The sequence below is a fragment of the Calonectris borealis genome, chromosome 3 (assembly GCF_964195595.1).
Source record: "Calonectris borealis chromosome 3, bCalBor7.hap1.2, whole genome shotgun sequence".
NCBI classification, from domain to species: domain Eukaryota; kingdom Metazoa; phylum Chordata; class Aves; order Procellariiformes; family Procellariidae; genus Calonectris; species Calonectris borealis.
In genome coordinates, this window is record NC_134314.1 from 119,174,978 (window position 1) to 119,197,500 (window position 22,523).

At 39.2% G+C, this 22,523-nt stretch overlaps 1 long non-coding RNA gene across 2 annotated transcripts in view; it reads right to left on the minus strand.

Annotated features, from left to right (window-relative positions):
* LOC142081470 (uncharacterized) overlaps positions 1-1,245 on the minus strand; it is an 86,653-nt gene extending 85,408 nt beyond the window's left edge. For both annotated transcript variants that reach the window (XR_012673340.1, XR_012673339.1), the window contains exon 1: positions 1,120-1,245. This is a non-coding gene — a long non-coding RNA (uncharacterized LOC142081470). The remainder of the gene's footprint in view (positions 1-1,119) is intronic.
* Between the last annotated feature and the right edge of the window lie 21,278 nt (positions 1,246-22,523).

A 22,523-nucleotide genomic window follows, 5' to 3' on the forward strand; every position in this document is an offset into this window, starting at 1 on the left:
ATCAAAGACAGTGCATTTAAATAAGTTTGATTTGGTAAATAATAGCCAACATTGCGTCTATCTTCCCTAGTTCCAAAGGCTTTTTTTTCTTAAAAAAAAAAAACCCACCAACATCAAAACCAAAAAAAGCTGTTTATTTTCTTGTCAGTTCTGCTAATATAACGGGTCCTCTATATTTTGCAAATAGTCATTTTCAACAAATTACCATGTGTCACAAACTGTCTGCAGCTCTGTAGCCTTAATACTTCACAGAAAAGTGAAAGTGCATTAGTAGGTTATCATCCACTCCTTATCAGCACGAGCTCCGTGGTCCCTGTTGCCCTTAGCAGCCTGGGAAACACACACACCGCCCACAGCTCCCTGCCCTGCCCTCAATAAACAGGCCCCAAACATCCTCCTAATATTTTCCTATTTTAGGCAGCTGCCTCTTGTGCTGCTAACACGGAGCAGACCTTCAAAACCAAAACTATTTCTGCCAGAGCTCCATTTTCAATATGGTACAAAATTTAAAAGGCAGCTTCGCAAAGCCTTGTTCCATACCTCTGTCCTTTTCTTACCTCATTAATCTCATCTCAAGAAAAAACTAAGCACTACCTCACATGCCATACGTTTACGACACAAATCATCTTTTATCTTTGGCCAAGGAGATAAGTCCAAGTCCAGACAGACAATAACAATAAAAAAAAATTAAATATACCAAAGTACTCAATGGGCAGACACTCACTGATAAATATTTAATGTTCTGATAGCGCAATTTGGGTATTTGTAAAATGCAGCTGGTTTTCCTTTGTGTGAGCATCCCCCTTGCTCTCTCCAGCTTTGGTCTAGCTATAAAAAAAAAAAAAGAAATTGGTAACTTCTCCATGTGCCCTGAATGCTGAATGAAGAGGTGCTTAAAACCACCCATCTGAAGCCACATAGGCTTGTAGCAACCAAGTCCCAAGTCCTGCATCCTTCCCATCACAGGAGGGAGCATAATTAGTGCGTCAGGAGTGCATCAGGACTCCTCCATTGTGTGGGATATGATGGTGGTACAAAAAGACAACGAACAAGCCACCCAAACAAGCAAAGATTTGTCTCTTCCGCTCTGAAAAGCTATAGAAGCCTCCTACTACTCACTCTCCAGACTACTTAATACGGTTCCCTTTCTCAGAAATCACTTCTTTTCTTCTATTTTCTTCTACAACGCAGCCAGCTGAAGATCTGGTGCCTGAGGAATGAAGGAAAAACACCATTTTAGGTACGGTGCCCCAATCAGCCTAGAGTCACGTGGCGACTCTCACCGAATCTTCTAGATGGTGGGACACAGAGCCTCCTTTGGGTGTGCAGAAATGTGTTTCTGCAAATAAAAGGTTTTTCTCTCTCATTGGTTTAGTTGAGCATCTCTTACTAAGTAAACTCTGAGCTCCAGAGATGACTAATATTTGCCATCCCAGCTCTTTCTGCCCTCCCCAGGGTTTAGCAGCAGAAACAACCATGCTGGTTCTTTGAACAAAAGTGGTAGAATTTAGCCTGAAATTCTGCAACTTTTTTTTTTTTTGCTTTTTCCTCTCTTCTCTGACTAGAAGAATCCCTTACATTGCTCACCTTTTTTTTTGTGAAGGCGTTTCTATGAGCAGCTGCACAAACAGGATAACCAGATTGAGACTTTTAAACTGAAGAAAGCAATATTCTTTTTTCTAACTGGAAACTTCCTACCATTTTTCTCCTTAGGTATTTACATTTTCCAAAGCAAGAGGGAAAAAAAGCTTTACACTTTTTCATTGACTTTTTTTCATCTTGCCTTTTTTTTTTTTAAAATAAATGACCCAGTTGTGAAACAGCGTAACCCTTTTTGCAGAAACTATTAACTATTTCTGTGTGATTTTTTAATTGATTGTATCTGGAATGGGGGCTGCTAGACAAAGTACACAGTAAAAGTAGCAGATAAGTAGGCCTTCTCTGCAGCAGGACGCAACAGATGTTTCAGAGGAATGAGCAAGTTTCACTTACAGTCCAGATGTGTAATATATACAGAGAGAGCAATGGGAACCCAAAGGAAAAATGATGCCACTTATAGCCATCCATGAAGAGATTATTTTCCTATAGAAAGGAGCAATCAAACAGTTGTCCAACTACTTAAAACAAGAGATGTTCATCTTTCAGCCATCCACATTTGAAGAGGTGCTGCTGAAACTGGCCTGGGAATCCAACAGCTTTACAGGGCATATTGGCCAGAGCAGAATTTGCTTTCCACTATAAAACAAGCTATTGCTTTCCATACCTCATCACCCCTAGAAAAACTAAACCAAACCAACCACAGCATTGCTGATGCATGGACACAACATATAATTACAGAAAATGCCATTTTTCCCATCTGGGTTTTCTATTCCTCTGCAGTTATATTCTTACTCCTTATACTAAGAACTATTCATATCAAATACAAGGGATACAATATTTAATGCTCAAATATTCAGTATTTCAAAGTTCAGAAGAAAAGTTCACTACCAAAGGAAAGTATAAACAAGGAGATGATAAAATGGTCATCATAAAATATGGTAATAATCCCTTCAATGGCATATCTTGCTGTTGTAATTAACTAGTAATACATCCCTCCCATGTTTCATAGAGTTTTACTGCCTTAATATATAACTGGAGCTCTTTAGCAGAATCAGCATAACTCAATCATCATTTTCCTCTTCCATCTACTATAACCAAGATTCATATCTACGTAGAAGTATTTTTAGTTCCTATCTTACAAATCCATCATGCTTTGATGACTTATCAAAAGAATATCCAAATTACACCGCCATGTTCAAGACTTAACTGCTGTGTCATTTATTGGGCATGTTTCCTGATACACAGCCTTGATAGCGCATCGAGTCAATAGATATACTTAAATTTGAGAGTTAAGCCTGTGTTATATCTTCCAAGCAACTATTAGACTGCATTGAAGCTATGTTTTATAAGTGATTTTACAAACCTCTCCCTTCCTCCACTGTTGTTGTTTGTAGAAAATCTGATAACTGGTATTGATTGACAGTTTTTTTAAGTGAGCATGAGTAATCACGTCAGATAGAGTTACACTTTCTAAATGTTCCTAAAAATATTCTATTATCCTGATTATTGATCAAGGGAACGTGTTTGGTTTATAAATTTAAGTTTCTGTAACAAAGACTGTTTCAGGAAGGCCCACCATTAGCAACTTCACAGCCCCTGGTCAAGGACATCTTGAATATTCATATTTTGTTTTTTCCCTGAAAGAAAATACATGTTACTTAACTCTTTAGGCAAATTTCATTTCTTTAAGTGCAAATCAGTTCCCAGTGAAAGAATACTCAGTGAGAAAGAAAAGTCAGGTCTGGAAAGCTAAATGGCTCCAAGTCGTGTTCTTAGTGATTTTAGTAGCCTTGATATTCTAGTGCTCAGCTGGAAGACATCTCAGAAGGCCAGTAAACAGTCACTCCAGTGAGCTTTTGAAAACCAGCTCCTTTAGGATGTTTTCATCTAAACTCCTAAAACTCAGAACAGCAACATTAAATTAACTAGTCACAAGTGAAAATTACAGGGGCACATCCTGCAAACTTGCTCAATTTTACCACAGATTTTGCTGAGTAACTGTTGGTAAGATCTGGACTTCACCTCAAAAATGGCTGCATTTCATAAATACTCAAGCCCCAAAATATGTAACTATTGGGATGTTGGCCTTGCATAATAGGACTTGCTAGAGAGGAACTTCATCTCTTCGAGTTATCCCAAATAAAATCAGTTTGACCCTGTCCATACACGGTGATCCTTTTTGGTGCAGTTTGACGCACACGCCAAAGTCAGAATTCTAGCTGTCTGCTGTTTCTGCAGCACAGGAAATACACACAGCACCCATAAAGCAGATCAACCAACATTTTCCATTTTAAAACACTGCCTTCAGATAATTATAATCACTTGGAAGGAAATTCTTCAAATTGGGGTTTTTGTTTTAAATTCAGATTTGGGGGAGCTGGGGTTTTGATTTTGGGGTTTGTTGGTTTTATTTGTATTCAGAAAAATATTGAGGTGGAAGCTGGGAAGTATCATGTGAACTGGCTGGATCACCACACCAAGTAAAAATCCATGAGAACCGGGGCTACAGACATCTCAAAATAAATGCACAGCTCTCCACATTACTTTGCTTTTCTCATGCTTAAAAATATTCTTCCAACCACTTAACTGTTTCATGCTTTGAAATAAAAGCTTGAAATTTGTCAGCAGCTGCTCTGGCATTAGATAAATGCCTTTTGGTAGTTCATAAAAAGTTACCTAAAGTTGGTCAACTTATAAGCCTTTAGGGAAAAATAATAAAATCAGTTCACACCTAATCAGAAAATATTTCTTTGACTTCAGCAGCTAAATTCTCTCCTGCCTGCATCTCCAGTGGGTCGGCTTCTGTCTGAAGCTGCAGAGACAAAGCAGGGCTTTCCTTAAAATTTCTTCTTCAGGTGCCAGGCAGGGAAGTGAGAAAAGGAAAACGTCTCCTGCGATCTCGAGGGTCTCCTCCTCACTGCTCCCATCGTACCAGCTACATACACTTCAACTTCTTTGCCAGTGAACGAGAGTCCCATAAATAACAGTCACTTTCTCTACATAATCCTGATTTATTCCCAGAGAGTCTGTGTTGTACCCTGAATCCAGCAAGTATGGAAGAAATATTATGACTTTAAGAGAGGATCACAGAGCAGACATGCTAGAAAGGCTAAATTAACTTTGCCATATTGGCAAAGGTACCACATTTGATATAATTTTTGGCATCTAGCTTTAGAAATACTTTAAGGCAATGTAAAATGGCTATGTAACTGTGTAATTGCACATCTTTAAGAATATTCATTGAACTTCATTAGACAGCACAATATTTTTTTCTTCTTAAAAAAATAAAAATCATTCCCCTGTATTCGACTTTCCATTTCAAAAGTTCTCACTAGCTAAACTCTGCTCTTATTTCAGTATTTAAAAGTTCCACTGACTTCGGGGGGGAGAGGACTAATGTCAATGATGCACATTCTGAAAATCCCACTGGCAATACAATGAAGAGCTGCAGTGCTAGAAATATTACAAATGGAGTATTTTACTAACATTGGTAGTGCCAATACAATCTACTTCAGCTTATATTGCCATGCCAGAAACATATTGTGGGATAATGAAAACTGCCCAGTATAGGAAAATGCTATTAAACAGTCTATTTTTGTCACTCAGTTCACCCAAAGTAAACAAGGGGATGCTCAGCCCAGCTTAGTGCTTCATGAATCACTGTGCTAATTTAAAAAAAAAAAAAAAAAAAATCTATGAAAATCTGGTACTACAAACATTTCTGAATGCACAAGTTCTCAAATTAATTTTTTGAAATAATTTTTATCTTCATTAAAATAAATAATTTAAATATTTAAGTATTCTAAATAAATATTAAATACTAAAAGTTTACATTTTATTGTATTTCATTTCAAAAAGACTATTATTAGCATAGGAATACACTCTGAAAAATCCAAGGCTAGACTAATAAGGTCATACATCTCCAATTTATACTCATCAATGTGTGAGAAATTGTACAGACAAAAACTTTTCAGAAAAGATGCAACAGCATTTATACGTTAGTAATTGTATGAATTAGCGCAATTCAGAAAGTGTTAAGGTGTAAACGCTTGCAGGATTATTTACGTTTCTCAAAACTTAAGAGACAAGGCTCTAGTTCTTTTGCAAAGCAAAAAGAAATCTTTCTATTAAAAAAAAATTGAAAAAATTTGTCAATGAGTTCACCACATTTCAGAAGAATCTCATCTAAATGATTCCAAGTCCTTTTACAGAAACAGCCTTTGGAGAGATTAGTCAGTATTTCAGGAAAGAATTTCATGAATGGCCTTCATAAAAATGAAAGAGAACAACACACTTCCCCAATTACACAACTCTTACCGTTCTCATTCTCTGTCTTTTCTTTATGTGGTGGGTTTTTTCCCTCCCTTTTTTATAAAAGTAGTATTTCAAAGAATAATTGGGGTAAGTATTAGGCTGTTTTACCTCCTATTTTAGAATATTGCACAACGAGTTGTCTACGTGTGCTGTCACTCGCAGCTTTAGTCTCATTGGGAAGTCAGCCCGATGTGTAAAACCTGCTGCCCCCATCCCCTTCCCTGTGTTCCCTGGCCTTTTTGAGCTACACTGAAAATATAAGGATGATTGACTATTACTGATGATTTAGGATTTTTTAAGCCTACAAGGAGAGGCTGGAGTTAGTTTCTTGAGTCCGGTTTGTTTTATCACATTTCTGTGAAGCTAGTTCATTAATACGATTCTTCCTATAAAAGCCTCAAGTTACTTGTTCACAGTGTTGTCTGGGGAGAAAGGAGCGAGGGAGACAAGATCTGAAATGAAAACGCTTAAGAACTAATACAGAAAATTATTGTCAAATAGAATTGGAAAATTACTCTGCAATTTTCATAAGGGTTTCATTGTAACTTTTTACAAATCTAACAATACTATTTTTACTCAAAGAAAAGGGAAAGGGGATTTTCTTTTACGTATATTTTTTCTAGTAATACGTTATTAGGAAATAATGCTGCTGTTGTTGCTCTAAGTATTTTGATATCTCTATACCCCACATGCTAATTATGACTAAATTACAGGTGCAAAAAAAAATATTATGAATCACTTTTTTGGTGTGGCTTCACCTGGAATGAAGACAAAGCTGTCTTTGGACCAAGAAGCAAGTGTGACCTCATTATTTCCTGGTGTTGGGAACTGCTAGCCAGCCTCCAGTGTCAGCCACACCTATGTCAACTCATGCAATTCAAATTAATCGAATTGAGTTATTCCAGATTTACATTACTATAACTAAAAGGAGAAGATGGCCTTTCAACGACTTTTACAGGCTTCATTGGAACGTGGATTTGTCATGTTTACAGGAATCTGACGTTTTCACAGCTAAAGAATAGGAATAACAAGGAACAAAAGGTATATATGGGTAGTCATATTTATGCTTCAAATGTTTGGGGTTTGCCTTTTTATTTAACTCTGTATATAGTTCCATGAGGTTGAGGATTAAAATAATGCAAGCGCCATTATTCTCATGGTATTCAAGTTCTGGGCCAGCAGGAAAACGGTGAAAAGTCCAAATATTGCCTTGAAAAATCCCCTAAGATTCTCCAAGACGCGAAACCCACAAGGACACACATGTATGCAGTCAATTTAAATGACCCTCAGGAAGACAATGCTCATAGTTCCTGGGCATATAAACGTAGTTTTTGTTAGTTAGATTGCAAAAGATCAGGGTTGATAAAAGTGATCTCATTTTCTCCTTAAAGAAACTTCAAAGTTTCTTCAAGAGAAATGAACTTCAGATTTTAACATCTACTGGAAAGCATGGACTTCTAAAGGTCTGAGGGACAGATCAGAATGAGTGATTTAGTGTCACACACTACAAGTCTGTAACCTCTGTGACTCCTTCTAAAAAAGGGGAGGAAAAAAAGAATTTTTCGCAAGAGTGGTATCTCCCAAAATTATGCGTCTGGTAGCCCCTGCTTGTAATTAGACTGGAACCCAGGCAAGAAGCGACACGCAAAAGTGACAAAGCAAAAATGAAAACACTCACACACACAATCTTTTTGAAGAAAAGTTTCTCAAGGGAAGTTTTTCCTGTAGATTAAATTCAACACTTGGAGAAGTTTCAGCCTGTACCTTAACCAGAAGTATTTTCAACCTTCATTTGCCTTGTTTGCCATTTGGGAGAGCAGGATCCATCCTTACAAGAAGGAACAGACTATGAGACAGGTTGTGCTTACAATTAGCTTGCTAAGAATAAACGTTGGCTTGTCCAGAAGACCCGCACAATATACTATTCAAGTCCTTTGGATGGAGGTGAATTCCATCCCTAGCAAGTTTATTCCCTGTATTGAGTACTGAAGCCATATCAAATACAATTAGCTTCACTGTAACTCAGTGGAACTCATTATGACCAGCATCACTAAGGCCCAGGGCTTGGCTGGAATCAAAGAATAATGGGGGATTTATATGGTTATGAAGACCATCTATAGTTACATTAGACAGTATTAAAAAACCCACACACATTTTAAAGGACATAAATCTCTAGGTTTTAAGGCATAAGCCAACTTTTCTCTGAGAGTTGAGAAGAAATTTTCCTTCTAAGTAGGTTATTCTGCAATGGTGGTGGGGAGAGAGGATCTTCCCCATCTCTAACCATGGAAAAGTGCCTCATCTAACCAACTCTGATCATACAGGCCACCTCTGCAGGTTCTGAAGAGAAATGGACATCTCAAAATTCCCCATACTGGGCTAAATTGCCCAGTAGAGATACTTCTTTCTCTTACTGATACAGGACGGACTCTAGACAATGGGTTTTTACCTCACGCAGAAGCCAGGTAAGCTAAATCCCACCGCTGTCTACTTTTTGGCTTCCTAAGCCTGAAGCATCTGATGTTTAACACTGCTGCCTCAACCACTGTACTTGCACATTAGAGCAATTTCTCTCTTATCTCAACCAGACCTACAAAACTACAGGGCTTCAAACAGCTCCCTTTTTAGATGAGTATTAAAAATAAATTAAATTAGCACAGCAATAATTTGGATCAGTGTTAATATTGCAAACATAAAAAAGTTACCCTCTTAGTTTGAAGCTGAAGCTAGGCAAATTCAAAACCAAACAAGGCATTCTGATCATTGTAAATGATCATTGTAAATGATCAGAATAAATAAGAAATTCTGAAAGGTGTAGCAGGTCCTCAAAAATTGCATTTCCATCACTGCTAGCTGCCTTTCTTAAGGCTGAAACCTCAGCTCAATGCAAGTTGTTGGGCCTGTCAAATAAATTATTGGCTGAGACTCATACCCTGTGTTAGGCAGTAGGGCAAACTAGATGATGATAATGGTACCTTCAGGTCTCACAATCAGTGAGCTCCCAGTTCTCCAAATGCACAAAGAGCCTGAAATTCTCAACGGCTATCCCTGCTTCTTGCTCCCTCTTACAGAATTTCACCCTGGAAGGATATAAGCAGAGGATGGGACAAAACGGAGAGGAGAAAGAGGGTAAGAAAAGGGGGCTACATACCCAGGAGACCCTTTGGTGTGCTGTGCAATGGGTATATGCACGCTTACAGAGAACTGCGGGGATGCCAAGAGGAAGGAGAGAGACTCCACAGAGTCTCTCGGGTAAATCCATGCCTGAGTTTCACCACAGCAACTGTAGGGAGAGCATGGCCTAATTCTTTCCACAGTCAATATGCGTGCAGGTGTGCTAAAACGAGAGATTTCTGCTGCACGACACTAGTGACACAACCATTTTAAAAAAAAAAAAAAAAAGAAAAAGAAAGAAGAGGAAAAATCAATAATAGCTGGACATTCATTTAAACAAATGCATCATCCCATAAACAGTGCAGCAGCTTTCAAATGTAAACAAGAAAAGGTGAACTTTGTTCACATTATGTCTCCAGCTGTTTTGTGTTTCAAGACTGTGCACCACAGCTGGGCTGATGAGCTCTGAATCCTGGGAAAAGGGGAAATATTTAACCTAACTTAAACAGAAAGAAGCAAGCCTCAATGGTGAGAGATAACAGGTGGGAGTCGTGCTCTGCTGCTGTGCCTGGAGGGTAAAATCTGGCATGCAGAGGTAGCTTCAGAACAAAAGTCATCACAGCTGCTGTTTGCTGTTCTCCTCAAGTCCTTCCCTATTTATTCAGCATCACTGACAGCACCCTAGCAACATTAGTTTAAGTCACCGTCAATTGTTATAAAATTAGCCCATAGTCCTGAAGCCAGGGCAAGATGTGGGCGACATTATCTGCACGTCTGTGCCTCTGTATGTCTGTGTAGGAAATACACAGTTAAAATGTGCGTGTAAACCTCCCCTCCACCCGCTAAAATATCGGGATGGCTGCAGTGAAATATGGGTTATTTTTTTCCAATCCCCAAACCTAAAAGCCACTCTCAGAACGAAAAAAAGAAGTTTAAGAGCAATCCCCATCCATATTTGCAGGGCAATAGTGGTAACATGAATAATCTTCAATGTTAGCAAAGGGGAAAAATCGGATGTAGACCCGCTGCCTCTTAGTTCTGTCACAGCTTTCTCTATCTGTAGCTTGCTCTAATGTCAGGCTTTTAAGACTGCAATGGTCCTCTGGGTGTTGAGCTTCTTTCTCAGGCACTGAAGTCAAACCCATCATCAGCAGAGTTACAATGTATGTTAAAATTTGGTGCTCAGGCCCTCCCTCGTACAGGTACAGCAGTCCTCACCTCCTGCATCACCAGCACACTACAATAACATGCAAAGCCTCAATCCACTGTAATTCCAAGATGTTTGCTGTAATGGATTTGCGACTACTAAATGGAGTACGACAACTACCTGAAAAAGAAAAATATGTTTAAACCATCACAGCCTGTAACTAGCACTGAACCTGTTACCGTACATCCCTCCTTTTCTAATTTTCATCATCACTAGAAAACCGTAATAAATTTCAGACACGTTCTCTTGACTGAGAAAGAAAATGCAATAGTCCAAATCCAGCCTACTTCCAAGCCACTGGCAAGAATCCAAGTTTTTTTTTTTTTAAAAAAAAAAAAAGTGGGCAGCAATGTGTGGGCTCTTTTTAGTATGCAACATTCAGCAGGATTTATCTCTTTTTCTGGGACCCTCTCAGGACCACCAATATGGATGCAGATGCCAGTTATTTAGCAACAAAGAGGGACGAACAAGTAAGAAAATGAGTAACATGGCAGCTTGAGTCACATATTAGAATTGCCTAGTATGTCATTTCCATCTCACAGCAGATTCAAAAGACTCACATCAGTGCATGTGTAAATCACATCATGAGGAGGGGGCTTTCACAAGCAGATCTTCAGGAGTACTTCTGTACCCCTAGCACTATTAGAGGCTGCATTAGAGGATGAAGTTACAGCCCGAACCAGAATTTAGCACAAAATCCCTCTCGTGCTGACCCTTACAGGGGCCACAAGCAGCACACATGTACTTTCCAGCAGAAAGGACCAGATTTTTAAAGATACAAGCACTAAGAGAACAAGGCAGAAAAACACCTTCAAAAACTTGTCCCAGTACCTTTCGGTCAATCCAGACCAGTCATTGCAGAGGGAGGTGAACCTACAGCCCCACTCACTCCCAAATGTGCCCGAGCATAAATACTGTGAATCTGACTGCCCCTTTTTCTCTGCATGCAGGAGAACAGCCAGGATCTCGCACACAGCCATTACTCCTCCAGTCATATGGGAAAAGAGCAGTGCCTGCTGAACGCGGGCACTCCTTAATCTCCTTCATAAAGGTCTTCCCCTCAGAAATGTTGCTCAAGCTGCTGCTGAAAACCCCAGCTGGGATATGAGCTTTACTGGACAAGATATTCATTGTTCAATTTATGGCTTGACTGTACTTGTAGAAACGTATTTCACTTCAGCATCAGATGAGCTAGATGAAGGGAAGCAAGGGAGGAGTTCATCAGAGGGTTTCTTTCTTTATTTGATTTGTTTTCTGAATCACTGAAAAGAAGATGTTTGTCTAGCTCAGTGATGGGTAAACATCTTTGCTTTTCCCTGCATGTCATTTTTTCACTGGTAGGATTTACAAATTCTAACAGTTGCATTTCTGAAGGAGATACAGAGGCACACACAGACGCAGAGACAAGAAAAAGGGAGTAAAGTTTTCTACTTGCCAGGAGCCAAAATCTGTTCAGAGTTGCACTCATGTAACCCTAACACCATCAACTGGGGCATGCTAGTGAAAACCAACACAGCATTCAATTTCGTTCAGAGAAATAAAATAAAGAAAAAGAATCTACAGACTGAAATTTCAGGAGCAGAAGAAAACCTACGGTTACGTTCACTGTAACAGCAGATCTCGGTGACGGAGCTGTTTTGTAGGAGAGACTTATCGCAAGCACCAACTGATAATACAGGACAACACAGCAGTTTGATCAGCATGTGTTTTATTTCACTGCTGAGTACCAGGACTGTCATGAAACCAGGAGAGGGAGGCTCTGCCTGCATGATAAACGTCTCTAATGAGGCTTGGTCACTCTGTGCGAAATAGTCGACCTACAAGACACTGCCAGCGCGCAAGGTTGACTATCTCATGTGTTATCATTCAGCTTATAATGCAGCTACACTTCCATACATGTGCTTGTGAGCATATTTTAAAAGCAAAACAGGATTTACCATAGAGATGTAAAGAAGTTACCATAAAGAAGTTACTTTTGAGGCTTTCTAAAGTATGTTCAAAGTAACCAGTCCCCCATATAACGTGAAATCAAAGAGTGAAAACCTGCCAGAAAGGATATTAAGACTCTCTTGATTGTGAAGGCTCATAAAATAAATGTGTTGGTTGTTATGGATTAAAGTGTGTACCAAAAAGATGAAGGAACACCTAGCATCTGGAGTCTATATTGTAGTCTCTAAAATTCCTAATAGATCTGTGTCAAAAAAAGATATACTGAGATTAATAGGCTAAAATGAAAACATATCCCTTCAAGACGAACAGAAAAATGTTTAGCCAGAAGTAACACAATCCCCAGGATTTATGCACTTCCAAAACTCACAAGACTGTCATTCCTCTATACATTTCATCAATTTCTGATCTTAAGATTTATCTGAAGGTGAACAATACTTAAACTTCCATTTCATTGCAAATTCTGGATTATGGGAAATTAACAAAAATCAATGCGCTGTTTGCTTTCCTCGGCACTCATGACCTCCGCAGGAACTTGGCTATGTCAGCATTTAAATGCAAAATCTCTATGCTCTCCCTAGATAATTTAGGAAGAGACCAGTATTAGTAATTCAGTAGGTGAATCTCCCCAAATTGATCTAAAACCTTCTTCAAGGTTTCACTATACTTTTTAAAAGCGCCAAGGTATTAGCAGAAATTAGCTCCTGTGACAAAACTTGCAAATGTCTCCTCATATTCCTACTGCTTTTGAAGAGTAAGATATTCTGCGTTTTGTGGTTGGCAGCATCACCAAACATAGTTTCATAGCTGTTGCTCATCACCAACAAATAAATTCTCTGCATAGGCAGTTATTTCACTTTATCACTACCCAGGGCCCGATAGCCTTTGGTACTTCAGCCTGTTCTGATAGAACAGCAGGACCTGTAAGTGAGGCATAAAAATCCTTTAGGGCCAAATTTACATACCTTGGACCACATCTGTGCAAAAGGGCCTTTTTAATATAAGCCAGAATCAGTATCTCCATGTTCCTTTCACATGGATCTTCCCATATAAATGCAAGGCAATGATATAATGACTGCTCTCCAAATACTGAAGTTGGTAGCCAGTCAGTAATCTCTGTTGAAGGGGATTGCCAGATTTGGGCATTGTTCTTTCAAGTTTCTACAGAAGGGCCCAGGAAACATTCACTGCCTCCTCTTTGCTGCTCAACAGGAGTAGGAGAGTCTTCTTCCACGCTCAGTGCTACCCCAAGAAGCACCTACCAAGGACTAGAGCCGAAAAACCAGCAGCAAAACAAATAATGCTCTCCCAAGCTAGATGCAAACCCATCCTGCCCAGAAAACTTCCACATACCAAAGACAAGGACAGCAGCCTCCCAGAAGGACACCAGGGGAAAGGCACCCTCCCTGTAACACAGAGAGGCACCAGGGAACAGAATTTAGGCATACCTGGTTCCTGAGAAAGCTGGTCAGAGAGGAGCTTCAAACAAGGGAAAAGAAGGTGGGTGCAGAGAACTGCGGTAGATACACAGCTGTCTTCTATTAACATCTCCAGGCTTGAGCTAACCAGGGGTTTCATTAGAAGATGAACCACACCTGGCTCCCAGTGAATTCTGAATGACAGCTCCACTTTTTATGAGGTTGTTGCTCCTTTTTCAAGCAACTCTTACTTGTTACAGCCCAGGATATTTTACTTTCTTTCCTCAAGATTGCCCCTTAGAGCAATTTTTAAACACTGGGAAGGAACTCTGATTGTACGTGTTCCGGACAAGGGTTGTGGCACAGCAAATTTTATTTTTATTTTTAATGACTATATATTGTATTTAATTACCAGCTTGTAATTTCTTTTTATTAGGTTTCTCTTCAAAATTCATTAGCAATCATGAAATGTAACAATATTTCTGTCCTTCCATCTACTATAAAGACAATATCTGCCAGAAACTGTATGTAATGACTGTAGTGCTGTTTAAACCATTTACAAAATGAGTCCTTCCTACTTTCTAAATAGCTCAGAGGCAACTATGAGTGCAATTAATTGGTCCCCTATGATACCGGTACACACAGATTGATAAACTCCACAAGGATAATTTCGGCAGGAATGACTGAATGGCTCAGAATTTCAAGTACTTTACATCTCTTTAGGTTTTCTCACAAATCTCTCTTAATTTTGAAAATCTTATTTCTTCTCTCTCACTTAGATGCTGTTTCTGTCCCTGTTCTCTCTTCCTGTGATAGGACTTTTGTAGAATAACTGCGTAGTTCCAAAGATGGGTCTCCTCACAATACAAAATGCTAGAAGCTTGCTTCTATTTCTTTTCTTTTCAAGTCCGTCCCAAATGTGCCAATAAGACACAGAAACAGTACATCTGGAGGACATGCTATAAAGACAATATCTGCTGTAAAGACAATTCCATACCATTGCAGATAGTCCATTTAACCCCATCTTGACAACTTCACTACAATTATTTTCAGAGTGAGGGGAGAAAGTGGGGGTGAACTTTTGCCATCATAAACATCTCTTGTACTGCAGTGGCACACTCTAGTAAAAGTGTCTCCACTGAGGTGGATCTGGAATTTCTTTAGCTAGACAAAAAGCTGAATTTAGAACAACAGACTGCCCTCCATGTACAGCATTAGCATTAACAGTATCTTGCGTGTGGGGAGGTACAGCTTCAAGTACACAAGTATGATTAAAATTCTTTTCCTCTTGGATGTGTCTTCTGTTTATTCATTTGTCTTTGTGTCTTTTGTTTAGTTCATCCCCTTCTATTTTCACCAGGCATCTTATTCCTAGTGAATCCCTTATGTCTAAGGGTGTATGAGTCATTAGACTTTGAGACCCCAGATTCTCAAGAGGGTACGAAGTTTGATAAAACAATTCACTCCGCTCTTTTGTTAGTCAAAGATACAGCCAATTCCCTCATTTAAAAAAAAAAAAAAAAAAAATCCACCCCAAAAGCACTCCAGCTAACAGAAAGTCAGGGGCACTTGAAAATAAATGTTTTGGAAAGTCCTAAGAAATTCTATGATTTCTCCCTTTCTGAAAACAACTCACCACGTCTGCAGTTCCTAAAGATCAGAGGATGGACTTACATGTCCAACCAAGCCACCTACAGCACTCTTAACTCAGTAACTGCTCCTTTGAAATTTCTGAAATATGGTGACATTGTTACTGAGCTTTAACAATGATAATGAAAACAAGGCTGCCATTTTGTATTTGGACTGATCAAGAAGGGGCCTGCATTACACATACAGCTGCTTATACCTGCTATAAAGGATAATTTTGCTGTATTAACTCCATAAATTTGATAGAGCCAGCAAGGCTTGCACTGCATAATAGCTTAATTTTTCATTCTAATAATAACTGGCTGCCAGTTGAAATGAATGGGAGCAAAAACAAACATTTCTGTTCCATGACATGATCCATGACAGATGTACAGTTTAGGAGGCCCTAGGGCAGGGTATTCCAAGCCTCTCCTCCCTTCACCCAATGGCAGTAAAAGCATTAACACCAAGAAAAGAGACTGAACTGTAAAGGAACTCCTAGGAAAATGACCCAGCTATCCTCTACTTAATCCACAATTGGCAATATGCCTGATTTAAGACTATGCTAAGCATCCAGGATTTTCTAAAGTGCTTGCAGACGGTGTGTACAGCACAACATACGCCTGTAAACTACAGAGTACAAAACATCCCTCTCTCAATCACACACAAAGGTTTAGTGGGGCTTTTTGCTCTGACTTCTACTTACTCTATTTATATTGAGAAAACCCTTTTCCCTTGGAATATACAGAGAGGATTAATAACTCGATTATTACAGTTTACTATTGGTATCAATTTCATGTAATGCAACATGAAAACATGTATCCCCTTTTGAAAAAATAAAAAAGCCCACATACTTGAAGCTTGACAAATTTCAGTGAAAATGGGGCTGCATAGTTTAGTGCCAACAAGTTACTCAGGCTTTATGTGAGTATTGATTTATCTGCTAAATGAAAATGAATAGCCACCATATCTACTGCATTGTTTTGCTGCCTCTGCAAGACAGAGCACCTTCTTAAAGAAACCCTAAGTAGTTTTAACAGGTGAGTTGACAATGCTATCTTTGCTATCTTTGAGTGGGAAAAATTCACTTTAAGGGACAGATATTTGTATTACTTTTGAACAAATGCTGTCAGAGGCAGGAGTGGGTTTTGTGCACATTTAGGATAGATTTTTAGTGTGGGTTTTTTGTTTGCTTAAGTGAAAACATTAATAATCTTTCTGAGAAAAGTGTAAAAGCAAGAATTCATGCATAAGCCAGGAAAGTATCCGATTGCTGTGTGTGTGAGGATAAAACAGTGATGAGATTCATGAGGGTGGGGGATTCCCCTCACTAATGTTTAGCATTTGGGGCCTGTCAATGGGTCATTCCTTTGTGTTTTGTTGGACTGTAAATTTTGCTGATGACTTCAAGTAAAGTGGCCATTATAGGTCAATAATTATGGTAGTGTCTGAGAAGCAATCTAATTTGATATAAATGAAAACAACATATCATCAAAACCCTGGGAGCTCAACAAAAGATGGTAAGGGAACTAGAAATCACCCTATGAAAGGCATACTCAGGATCAAAAACTGCACATGATGAATGAAAACAGAATGATGAACAGCAGCATGGTCTTCTGAAGCTGTCGTTTGCAAATATAACTTGTTGCAACACAGACCAAAAAGGGTGATCCACGGCTGCCTAATGCTAATCTTCAGTTTTTACTCATCATCTGGGAGCATCTGGGTTCTACCAAGGGATCTCGAGTCCCCATGTGCCGGCCATCTGTACCAGGTTTCCTGCTCGCATCCAAACCCAAGCAGAAGAAGAAAAGCTAACTAATCCCTGAACATCAGAGATCCCTCCCATGGATGAGCTCAACATGGCATATGTAGATGGGTCTTCAGCCTATGAAACCCCTCCTCTTACTTAAAGTCTTAGATTCTGGTTTGTCAGAAGTACTGTGTGGAACAACCTGTTCCTAACGAGGAACTGATAGATACCGCTAAACAGATCTGAAGGTAGGTGGACACTGTTAAGATTTGATCAACCAGTGAAAAGCACAAAAATGAACTGAAATTCTCAAAGTGAGAAACAAAAAGAAAGATGGTCAGAAATCTGAGATTGCTGGTACTCTGGAAAACCAGGGGAGGCTTCAGTCCTTCCTGAAAGACCCTTTTATAGCTGTAAGTAAAAGGATTATTATCTCCACAGAATGTTGGAAAAGCATGGAGACAAGTTAGTGTGATAAAAGCTTGGGCCTCTCATTTCCACAGTAAGAATGCAAAACATCTTCTTGATGGAAGATGCAAAACAAAGAATATTTTATAGGAAGAAGGCAATCCTGCCTCCTCTTTCTGTGGTTACAAATACTCAGTGGTCGAGTGGTTTACCACTAAAAGCAAGGTCATGTTAGAGCATACCTTAAAGGAGCTGAGTAAGGTAACACAGAAGAGAAACACAGCTTTGCAAAGAAAAACTTTCACATCTTGTCAGCTGGCTTGGTTAAATACGGTTAAATGGTTAGAAAGAAAGCTTACCCCAGCCTAACTGACATGAAGTTAAATAGGTCCGCGATGACTGCTAAGTCGATTTTAGTAGTCAGTCAGTTGATCCAAATGTATCGGACTGTGTGTGAAGGTATCCTGCCTTTCTAGTGAAGACAGACACTAGGAGTTTACGCCAACTATAAGCCACAGCAAGAAGCTCTGTGGAAACACAGAGCTACATGGTATGATTTGTACTGTTGAAGTGGGATTTTGACTTAATGGATCCTACTAATATCCACAGTGAAATTCCCTTGATGCAAGGAAAAAGACAGGATAGAGGGCAAAGAGGAAATCCCATCTTTCCGTTGCTATTGGACTTCTGAGCACACTACCTCAGCTCATTTTTTTTTTACTGTGACTAGAATCAGAGACTGTTGCTGACCATGTCAAATTTGGATTAAAACAGAACCCTGGAATCAAAATCCTACTCAAAGGGTGATTTAGTGTTCAAAGGAAAGGCATGAGTTCGAACATCTCTCTCTTAACACTTTCCTTTGATTCCTCTAAAACAAACATGTTTGTTTCTGCATGAAGAGTCAAGTAAAAACTACTGGCCTCTTCACAAAGCCAGTCTTTGGGTTGATTTTTTTGTTTGCTTTTCTTTTTTTTTATCCCCCTCTACCTCCACCCTCTATATGAGGGCTTTAGTTTGTCATCAGTTCAAAAAAACCCAACTATGATACTAATATCACACATTCCCATTGGATATGTTATGCAGGATTGCGGCAACTTATTGATGGGAAAATTCCACTTTTTTTTTTTGTTATTTCTGTGGAAGAACATGTAAAATGTTGATTGTGGAACTTTAACCGCATCAACCTCAGCATGGTCCTCGTGTCTTTGTCTTGCAAAAAAAAAGCCTTTTCCTATTTTAATTTTATGCGTAAGTGCATGAATGCTGAAGTAACATTCACATGCTGCCAGGCAGTTCCATATGCCAGCTTTTTTCTTTCTGCATATATACCAGTCTCAGGTAGCAAATGTTGTGAAGCCAAATTACACATTACCTACATTTGCATACATGTATGCACATGCGTGTGTATTTTCCCCCAAGCCAGTCAGTCCTCCCTGTTTGTCAGCTAGATCTGCAAAAGGAAAAACAGAACCCACAGTTGTGTAAATCTCTTTGAAAACAATAGTAGTAATAAATTAAGCATAACCACAGGGCTTCGTCCAGATCCCACCAGCTCTGGTGGTCCTTTATCTCACTACCGCACTAATACTAAAAAAGTTGACTCCTTCATCATGTTGGTCACTCCTTCACTGCTTCATCATCCTACTCCTAAGCACAGAGTGGCGATAAATGAGGGGTGTTCTCTGGGTTCCTATTAGGAACCTCATTACTCCTCCTTTCTCTCTTTCTTGAATTAAAAATGTTTAAATTAGTTCAATATGTCTCGAACCTCTTCAGCATGCTGCTGTCCATCTGACTCACTTCCAAATTGAAGTGCATATATAAAAAAAATTGAATCAGTTCAATGATTTTAAATCACTCTTCAATGTGCAAAGTAATTTAAAATTACTGGAGTGCTTCCAATTTTTATTAGTCCTTGAATTTGGAAGTGATCGAGGTTCTTCTGGGCATGTGCAGTGCACTGTGACTTAAAATGATTACGTCCATACTTACTTTTTTAAAAAAAAACAGATTTCACTTTACAGCAGAAACTGCTGAAGGGTACCATGGAACAATTTTAAAGAACAAAATGGGGGCTGCATAATTCCAGAAGGCATTAATCTGGAAAAACTCTTGCAGTTGTAAGGAAATCAAGAAACACCATAAAATGTTTGAACTGTTCTACATGCAGCTTGGACTCCCACTTTAATTGCTACAGCACTTTTGCATTTAATTACTTTCAATGTATCTAATTGCTCTAAATTTAGCAATTTCCCCAAAATCAATATGAGGACAGAATCAAAAAGGGCTGACTTTCTACTTAAATCTTTCAGATGCTTAGTGACGTGATTAATCTTTATGCACAAGACTAGTCTTACTGAACTTAATATGCCTCCTCACCTGTTTGAGTAGTCTCCGTAAATGAATGCTACACCCTTACTCACATGGGTAGATTTACTGGAGTCCTAGAGAAGATTAAAAGGACTGCTTACAGACATAAGTATTAACACTGCCAGTGAGCTTATCTAATATTTGAAAAAACTAACCACACTACTGCTTCTCAGCAGTCCATTCTAATAGAACTGTTTCATGCCCTCAGTCTCCCTTTTTTGAGATACAGCAGTTAAAGAAGTAATCCTTTAAGCTGAAGGTCGTCCCATTCTCCACCATCATAATTGTGGTGAGGAATAAATGAAAAAACCACGATGAGTCAATATGACCCCCATATGCCCAATAAATCTATTTGACTGCCTTGAAGGCAGTCTCTCAAGAGTGGGTATTTTTATACATCTGGGAAAACCTTCCGGTTTCCTCATCTACGAAGCTTCACAGAAGCTAAATCATGGACATGTGAAATAAGACCTCCACCTTCACTCCCTTTTGCAAAACGTTCACCAAAAAAAACCCCACAAACCCTCATACGTTCTCCATAAATATCACGGCGCATAAAATGCAACCTGAGTTTGTGGGGAAGGGGATTGGCTCTGTGGGGAAGGGGACTGCAATTCCAAATAGGCCTGTTTGCTACAAAACTTATGTGCAGAGAAATGGAGTGGTTTAAGATCAATTACCTGAAACCAGGTGCTGAGCAGATGGGAAAATGATTCATCTGGTATGCACTCTCTTGTTGCATATCTCACCTGACTTTCAATGTCTCTGTGGCAGCTGCTGCACTGTGCACAAAAAACTAACATGCCACTGGATTTGGCACCTTGGTCTCCCGTGTCGTCCTGTTACCCCACTGCCACTATGGAGTGAAGAGGAACTACCCCTCAGTCTCTTCGCTCCTCTCACTGTAACTGTACACTTCGAAAAAGCAATTCAGTATCAGTGGGGACAGAAAAAGGCAGTGGCTATGCAACTCACTGAGGTGAGGTACTTGGAGTACTCACTAGAAATTAAGTGTTCAGGGAGGCCCTTTATCACAAAGCTCTACAGGTAACAAATTTATCACTCCCAAAACAAAACTTGGGAGCAGGACTTCAGTCTTGCAGAGGCATCTCTTGGATGTGTTTGAGTGCGTGTTGAAACAAGCTTCCGGGAGGGAAAAGACGACCAAGCCTCACTGGGCTCCTGGGATCCTTCTCTCCCAACTAAACATCTGCCTAAGAGCTGGCCAGAAGGTAGCTCAGAAGCTGCTTTTAAGAGTAAACAACTCAGTGTCAAAGCTCTTAGCATCAGCACTCTGTGAAGGAAACGGAGGATTTACTGTGTCATATGAATTTAATATTTGATACATCCATCCACATATACCTGACTATATCCTGCCCTTGTAATGGGGATGGACTCAATGATCTAATAGATCTTTTCCATTTCTAGCTACTATTATCCTATTATTAAAAGTAATGAGCCTCTAATCTAACAACTGAACTAATCAATAAGAAACTGAGTTTGTTTTTCAAAATTGCTTTAATTTTAAAAATATGGCATGTCCGTTCCCTGCTTCCTGCTTTTGACTGTGATAATAAAACTTTCAGTATGGCTAATGTAGTTTAGCTAAACAAATTAGACAACTGCCCCATTTAGGGGGAAGAGCAAGTTTCCATTAGCCATTCAGATGTTCTTTGCCTGGTCAGCTAAGAATTTTTGCAAACCAGACATCAGAAGATACATGATTTTAAATTCACTGTAATGCTGGAATATAATGCTCTGCTATAAATCTAAAAATAGTGTAAATGTGACCACAATTTGTTGCGTTATGTTAATTAAGTTTTTTTTTTCCCAGTCACCACAGCACAGTTATATGTTACAAGCTGACTGAAAATAAGCTTGTCAGTGTCTTTTGGTCCAGGCACTGGAACGATTTTCAAGGTACCTGGCTTCAAATGTTAGTTCTACCTCATACTTTCTGTTTCGTTTTGGACAAACCACTTTAACTGTCTCTCAGAGAAGTGAGGATAAAAAAACTCCCTTCCATGCTTTTCACTCTATTGCACTGAGGTAGATTGTAAGCTCTCAAGTAGCTCTTGCCAAAATTACTACGTCTTTACAGTGCCAAGCCCAGCAGTTTCGTGACATTAGTAGGGATTGTTAGGGATATTACAGTACTAACAGAAATAGAATTTGGTATATTAGTATGATATACTGCTGATTCATAATAACATAATAAAAATAATTACCAAGTGCCACAGAAAATATGCCAGTTTAGACAATCATCTTAGATTAGATGCATTAGCTCTAGGCTTGGCCTACATTAGCAAGAAGTTTGGTGTGAAAAGAACAGATCAACAGATTACTGCAGTTGGTGCTGAGGGCTCTACATCTATAGAATGTGCGCTTTGGGGAGGTTACTTAGAATCAGATTTTATCTGGTTCCTTGGAGCAAACTCCCCTACCACTTACGTAGTTTTAAGCTGACTGATAAACAGTCATTATTTTGGACCCTTCTTTCCCTATAGGAGGCTGGTACATGGTTGGTGTGTACCTGGAGCTCAGCTGCTGGTTCATTTTCCTTCAGAAGGAATCTAGTTTTATCCCCCACCAAAACCACCATGAACTGAACCAATGCATGGTAAGTAGGGAAAATCAGAGCATTTGCTTCTGCTCCAGACCAAAACTCCGATTCAAAGACAGTTGCAGATGAGAAAGGACAGGGAGATGAATCCAATCCCTTGATAGCTTTTTGTCTCCCTGTTATCACGCTACCAACAATTCT